This window comes from Vanessa cardui, chromosome 4 (assembly GCF_905220365.1).
Source record: "Vanessa cardui chromosome 4, ilVanCard2.1, whole genome shotgun sequence".
Lineage (NCBI taxonomy): Eukaryota > Metazoa > Arthropoda > Insecta > Lepidoptera > Nymphalidae > Vanessa > Vanessa cardui.
The window spans coordinates 820,519-828,937 of record NC_061126.1 but is presented as its reverse complement, the minus strand read 5'-3'; the positions used below and the strand labels follow the sequence as shown (position 1 = coordinate 828,937).

At 33.3% G+C, this 8,419-nt stretch overlaps 1 non-coding gene across 1 annotated transcript; it reads right to left on the bottom strand.

Moving 5' to 3' along the window:
• Positions 1-7,427: 7,427 nt before the first annotated feature.
• Trnam-cau lies at positions 7,428-7,499 on the bottom strand. Its single transcript has one exon. It is a non-coding gene; the product is annotated as a tRNA-Met (tRNA).
• Positions 7,500-8,419: the final 920 nt, after the last annotated feature.

Sequence of the window (8,419 nt, the reverse complement as noted above, 5' to 3'; positions counted from 1 at the left end):
GTTGGTGAGATAATCTCAAAATGCCGTAACCTTCATGCTCGCTAATATTTATGTCTTATATAATGACCCATTCCTAATTACCGTTGAATATAAATAGTGTTCAGTTTAGCACTAAAGTAATAATGAGGTTACATTTGCTGTTTATTTGTTTTTAGAGAAGGCCTGTTATGAATATGTTGTTTAAGAGATTATTGTTATATATTTCAAACGAACGCTATAAAAACTATAAAACTCATAATAGCCGTTTTATGTTACTATGATATATGTAGTTTACAACAACAACAACAGCCTGTAAATTCCCACTGCTGGGCTAAAGGCCTCCTCTCCCTTTGAGGAGAAGGTTTGGAACATATTCCACCACGCTGTTCCAATGCGGGTTGGTGGTATACACATGTGGCAGAATTTCTATGAAATTTATCACATGCAGGTTTCCTCACGATGTTTTCCTTCACCGTTGAGCACGAAATGAATTATAAAGACAAATTAAGCACAAGAATCAGCGGTGCTTGCCTGGGTTTGAACCCGCAATCATCGGTTAAGATGCACGCGTTCTAACCACTGGGCCATCTCGACTCTTAATCTTCGAACTTGTAAGTTTAATTTCACTACAATTCTTTGGCACATTTATAACTGTGATATTAATTTTAACACATACAGTTAATAAATAGGAAATACTTGTTACTGTTACAAAAGATTGTTTGAACGGTACTAATACTTAAGTGTTATTTGTCCCCTAGTGGGACAAAAAAAGCATTTATACCGAATTATTAATAAGTGTATTTCCAGTGTTATTTCAGAATATTTTAAGGATTCAGACTGTCCAATCTGGTATTTAAAAGATACGGTGCAATGAAAAAACTCACACCTACATAATAAGTACATAGACTTCTCGAGTAGTTGTGTAAATAATAATTTGTTTAATTTTAGTGGAAGTTGTCAAAATACACATCTTGATGTATGTTATACATTTGTATATTTCTGCCGTGGTATGTATATAAAAAATGCTGTTAACTGATCTTCATCTACATCTGATCGTATACTTTTGATGGCATATTAATAAGAAAAAAAGTCTCTACCGATTTAATCGGTTATTTGACATCTCGATTAGTTTTGGAACTAATTTTATGGTCAAGTTTCATAGGTTTACATTTTTTCTGCGTTTTTTTGCAAATAGCGCATAACTGAGTTTAGGTACATAACGGCTGTGTACTCATTTTATACCACATTTTATAGCACGGCAGATTTAATTATATACCAGTATTTAAATAATTCCAAAATTAAAAGAGAATTAATTTAAATGTTTGACGGTATCACATACAATGAATTTAAGATGAACTCTCAAAGTGTTTGTAAGTCCGTAGAGTGTTTGCGGTCGGCTTTTGTTAGTGAAGCTTGTGTAGTCTTGTAAAGGCTTTGTCGTCGACCGGACGCGGACACTACATTGAAAGTTTGCGAAGATTCACCGAGAGGTTTTTGTGGTGTGCGAGTTAAGTAGCGACGGCATACATACTTGTACTTGTACATTTGTTGAACTTAGTATAGAATTGTTAAGTCGATAATATATCACATAATTAATTATTATTATTGTTTTGCTGGCTGTACTTTGAACAGACAAATTTAAATAGTTTCAATGCATATAAATGTAACGTATTTTTCATTGTTGGGCTAAAGGAATCTTCCTTTCGATAGAAAGGTCAACGCGGGATACCACGATACCCAGTTGACAGGTTTTGTTTCGATTTACGTAGATTACCACCACCGCGGGACAAGATTTGAATTTTCATTCATTCAACCCGTATTCATCACTTAAGTTTCAGATTGTTAGAAGTTATTGTTGAAGTACTTACCAAAAAATCATTAATCCTCTTAACGAAACGTACCATACCAATATTATAACACAATCAGGATCGGTATAAGCAATATTATCGCCTATAGAGTCATGTCTTGTATCGAAAAATAATCTATGTACATATGTCAAACGTAAAAAAAAAATCCATTCTATCCAATTAATATATATATATATATATATAACTAAATCTATTCTAGAAAAAATAAAATACGTTTCTTATTTTTTCCTCATTGATGTAAAAAATATATATATATATTTATGTTTCGTCACACGTTAACTTATGTGTACCATACATTATTTTACTGTATATTAATGTCATAGTTGTAAGCTATTATCTGAATGATATACATATTATATATTCCTTGTTGCTGGCATTGGCTTCGCTAGCGTTTTCGTCAGGTTTTAGGCCTGCATAAGTACCCTATGTGCTTGGAGTGAAAGTTCCCTTCATACCATGTTTCATCAAATTTGTTAGAGTATTTAGGTCACATAAAAGCAATAGAATATTAGTATAGATTATATAACACACGTTTTTTCGTTTTATATATATGTTTATAATATCACAATCGTTAAAATCCATTGGCAATTTCTTGTTGATTTGTAATTAAAGATGTTCGAGTAGATTGTTTGAAAGTAAGTAAAGTACTTACGACGAGCTCGCATACCTGCGCTGATAGACTTCATCAGAGCGGTATTGAACAACGTTTATCCTTAGTCCAGAAATTAATTAGGTTAACTATCTATTGTAGATACATTTTTATATTTGATTTGATTTATCTTGTTATTTAATAGGATACAAGTACAAATATATTGAATTTTTAATGGGTGAGGAATAGTTACAAGACTTGAGTCTTAGACAATGATTCTGAGTTGACACCCGGGCAAGCACTGCCCTGTGTCTAATTTCATAGAAATTCTACCACATGTGTGAATATGTTCCAAACCTTCTCCTGAAAGGGAGATGAGACCTTAGCTCAGTAGTGGAAATTTAAAGGCTGTTGTTGATGTTGTTATTGTTTAGACAGACTGGGAATCACCAAATTCATAACATTTGTAAAATTATCATTTTTCTCACGTGATTAACAAATACTACTGTCACCTGCTATCAAACTGTTTAACCCATCCTATTCTAATTAAATGAATTCACTTTAAGGGGTATTAATAAATATTATGTAATTATTTAATTCAAATTCGATGTAAATTTTACTGAACCTAAAACACATGGTGCTGATTAAAATCTATAAATAAAATTTAATACAATAATACTACCGCAACAGCACTAGTAGGGCAAACGCTCTCCTCTAAAGGGAACAAGTTAAGCCCTGTTATCTATATAAGCTACGCTGTTATAATGGGTTCTGGATATATCCACTCGCCCTTATATCAATATTTGGCAGAACTGTATTCTGCCCTCGCCGGCTTTCATTCAACGTTAGTTATAAGACTTATAAATAATGTATAATGTAACAGGTTATAAACAAAAAATCCCATCGTATAAAAGACCTTCCTCCTTGTACCTTCTATATTATGTACCGATTGAACTTAATATATTTTTTGATATGTTATATCTGTGCCATTGATGTTTTTATCTTACTAGTAGTCGCCTACGCCTTCGCTTGCATTCAGGGTGTTGGTAGTCATGTGTTATCCAAAAAAGTAGCCTATTCTTAGAACTACCTTTCTTGTAGTTCCAGTTTGCTGCATACTAAATTTCATCAAATTTAGTTCTGTGGTTTAGTCATGAAAGAGCAACAGACATATTGACAGACAGAGTTACTTTCACATTTATAATGTTAATATACATTAATGAAATTGTTTGGATTGCACATTGGTAATAATTTCATTGAACTCTACGAAAACTCGTCATCGTTTCGAAGTTAGTCTTTGTTGAATGAACTTCACAAACTTCTTTGTATTATTAGTCTCTGTGGGATTCTGGATTCCTGAGCTCGTTTTGTTTGTATTTGGGCAGCTTATCCACAGTAAATCATCTCCATTATAGACCATTTTAAGATAACAAAATGTCTTTTCTCATCCTTTTGCCATCCTCTTTCGGGCAAAAACCTCCTCCATAAAACGACAACATAAACTCATATAAGCTCCCTATTGTAGACCTCACCTGTCGATTGTGCAATCTGCTGGTCAAAAAGAATTAGTCTCTGGTGATCGATATCGTGGGTGAAATTTAAAAAGTGCGAATTCTGTTAGCGAGATGCAGCGAAAAAATGGGCCATAGCTCATAAGGGGGTATTTATCTTAATCAGCCGCAGTGGTGACGGAAAATACCCCCTTAGCAAGGTCGAGTGTAAAGAACGAATGATAATATTTTTTTCCCTTAGATCGAAGTTTTTTAAAAAAAGGACATTAATATTATTTCTTTATTTAACTTCGACAATCTAATCAGGAAAATAAAATCAATTGTAATTCAAAATTCGGACGTTAAAAGGAATTAGATTAGTGACCATTCTTACATTGAATTCAAGCGCGTCTGTGCCGTATATCCTCACGTCCGGCTTCGCTGCGAGCGCTATTGAGTCATATGCCATTACTATGCAAATATCCCTGGATTCTGTCATCTGGGAACGCAAATAAGATTTAAGGGGATTATTTTAGTGTCCATATTATATGAGATTGTACATCGTGCTGTTGATTTTAGAATACGGACAATAATCTTTTGAGTGAATTTCTGATTGAAAATTTGTCGTGCATTCAAGTTTTGTTAATAGTTTGTTGTAGCTGATATAAGTTTTCATTCATAAGTAAAAGTAAAGCAACAGTGTTGTTAGTAGCACGTGAACCTTCCACTGCTGCGTCTCAAAGGTAGACCCATTGATGAAAAGATTGAACATTTATATTAGGACAAATTCAGGTTCATCGTAGAGTACATGATAAATTATAAACACAAATTAAGCTCACGAAAATTCAGTGACGCTTGCCTGGGTTTGAACTCGCAATCTTTACCACTGAGTTATCTGGCATTGAGATCAAATCCTAGGTCGACTGAATTTCCATGAGTTTCCAATAACTTCTTTTGCTCTCTAGCTTTCCTATTTTCCTACAGACTTTATGATTATATAATTCATTATAATCAAATTTATTTCTCAAGCGTTATTGATATTCAAAGTACAGACTATAACTGAACCCAAATTCAAAAATGGAAAGAAGCAGCAAAAGGAACTCAGTTCTTTTTTTTGGGTAAATTTTACAGGTGCACGTTTACAATTTTATCATATGCTATTACACTAAATCATCAGCTAAACCTCCGTCATCACACAAGAAAGAAAATAGAATTTTTCTCTTAAATGTACTTGTCGCATGTATAAAGGTTATTTATACAGACGCCAACAAAGGCTATAATAGCCTGCCTATTGAGTGTCGCTCGTCCCTTTGAGGCGTGACTGTGTCTGTGTGTGCGTCGTGTGCCGATATCGGCTAGTGGTTCTTTTAAATTAAAATGTGTTGAATTTTCTATGAAAGTTAACGTACGTACATCCGTTTTCTAGATACATCAAATGTTTGTGAAAGATAAAAAAATAAATCAAATGAAAATATTCTTCAAGTTTTTTTTTAAAGTAATTTATTAATAGATCAAGTTTTCTATTCATCGAAATCAAATCGAAATATCAATTGTATATATACTAGCGATCCGCCCCGGATTCGCACTAGTGCAATGCTGATATTAATATACTACAGAATCTTCTTACAACGTCTTACAACTTTGACATTTTTTTAAGTCATTAGATAATACAAACGGCTACGTCTTACGACATCACTTTAGACACCAAAATTATCGGTGTTTCTCAACTATATCGACATATAAACCTTCCTCTTGAATCAATCTATCTTTTAAAAAAACTTCATCTGAATTCGTTGTTTTTTTTTTAAAGATGTAAGCATACATAGGGACAGACAGCAATAAGCGACTTTGTTTTATACTACGTAATAATAATGATGATAATGATAACTTACTAGATAATAATGGTTAATGATCACAACAAGCAAAATTCCATAAATTAACGAAATAAAATAAACACAAATTTCAACTTTAAAATTTGTAAATAAAAAAAAGAAAAAGAAAATAAAAAGGTCGTCATTAACTGAGTTTTTTGTTAATTAACGTAGCATGGGTGCCAGTTAAAATGAAATTGTGAATTTTTAAAAGTTGCTCAATCGAGTGAGGGTGCCTACTGCCGGCCTAATTGTGTTTACGACTAAACTCAACTTTTCCTATCAAAAGTTACGGCACTTAACATTATAAGAGTATTTAATTTCGTGCGAAACCATTGTCGTGTCCGATTCAAAAGTTATTTTTTTCATAAAATGACCGCCATTAATATGTATTTATGGAGAAATTAAAACAAAAATAATAGTACCAATTGTTAATTGTAATTTGGAGTATAATCTATTATAATATTATAAATATGAAAATAACTCTGTCTGTCTGTCTGTCTGTTGCTCTTTCAGGACCAAACCGCTGAACTGAATTTGATGAAATTTTGTATGAAACTTGAACTCTAAAAAAAAGGACAAAGGCTACTTTTTTGCCTGACACATGTCACCCTAAAACGCGAGCGAAACCGTGAGCGACTACTAGTATGCAATATTTTCTTATAAATGATATTCATAAAACGTGCGATCTCTTGAACTTTACAATTACACAGATATGTCCATTTACTTGATGGCAAGGTTTTGTGCATGCTCATCTGTCTAGGCACCACCCACTCATCACGTATTTTACTGATATTTAATATTGTTGCGTTCCGATTTGAAAGGTTAGTGACCTCCTATATCTACAGTGATAAGACATATAACATCTAAGCTCTTAAGTAATATTAATATAATATAGTGTGTTAGTGGCCACTTACTATTGGGTAGCCCATTTGCCAGGTATCATTAAATAATTTACTGAACACTAGTTGAATAAAAAAACAAATAAATAAAATAAAAGCATTGTCGAGCAAAAGCCGCTGTATAATTATAATATATATAAATCCCGCCTGTAAATCTACAAATACAAAGTCCACTGATATATATTGTTTCACACATTATTTATGATATTTTTTTATCTTATTTACTTTTCGAACGGGAAAACAGAAGCTATCCTCTTTAGCGGTGTAGGAACTACTGCTTATTTTGCCCTTTAGTTCCCTAGGGGACCAGCAAGCCTTATTGTAACGTATTACTACGTATAGTACGATACAACTTAGATGCAGCGTCGGCAAAATTCATAAAACCGATCACATCCAAATTAATTACGCCATTCCATATTATCAATATTTATTTCTTTTGTGAATATGATCTTTACACAAACGTAAATCTTTACAAAAACGTGTGACCTAAAATTTTTGGTCAATTTGACATGTCGATTTGCTTTTCGGGTTGAACTGACGCGAGTCTATAGACACGAATAGCGTCGAATGGCGCGATAGGGAACTATTTTTATTGGTAGTGTAAATCGGCAGTAATAGCTTTTATGAATTTTGCCGATGTTACATCTAATTTGTGCTATATTATATCTATATAAAAAAATCTTTAATACATAAAATTGATAAATATTTAAAAACGATTGAAACATATTTAGCAGAGCGTGGTTTCGATCCACGGACCTCTGGGTTATGGGCCCAGCACGCTTCCACTGCGCCACTCTGCTGTGTACGTTGCGTATTCGAAATTCAAAGATATATTTGGAAACTGTCAAGGTCATAAGGACATCCACTTGGGTCACCTGATAGTAAGTAGGCAACAACTGCACATAAGTATGGGCGATGTTCGTATAATATCTTGAACGTTCATTACGTCGTCAATTCGCTACCAAACTTGGGTAATAACATATTATATCTCATGTGCCTACAGTTCCACTGGCTAACTAACCTTTTTATCGTCTTTTACCCGTAATTCAAGACATCTTGATTATTTTATGTATTTAACGACGTAGATATTTCAACGGCTCATTAAGGTCGACTTCATTCTAAGCTATACCGCAGCTAACGACATTATTAACAGCATACATATAGCTAGGAAAGATTTGTTATTATTGTTTTTGTATTTTTTAGTATCATTTTGAATGGTGAGTGATCCAGTGTGCACACGAGACAACAATAGTTCACAAGTTTGGTGGCGCATGAGGATACGTAATACCACGTAATACCTGTATGAGACTACTTTTTTAAATGTTGAATAAGAGTAAATACTGAGTTTCTTGCCGGTTCTTCTCGGTAGAATATACTTTCTGCATCGGTGGTAGCTTCACATAATTATTAAATGACGGATCAAAAGTGCTTGTAAAAGCCTACTTGAACAAAGTTTATTTTGATATTAAATGAATTAGATTTTGATCTATGACTATGAGCAGTGGCCCATTTGCAGGCCACTCTACGAAAATGTCAAACAAAAACATTCAAAGAGCAAAAAATAACGCACAAAGCATTGTGGTTCCTTCAAAACATCTATATCGCGAATGTATACATGTTATGACACTTATAATATAATATGACCAGGAAAAAGGGCTCGGCTACGTCTTTATTGGTTTTTGTTCTATTCGATCACTATGTATTATGACACAGACAAAAA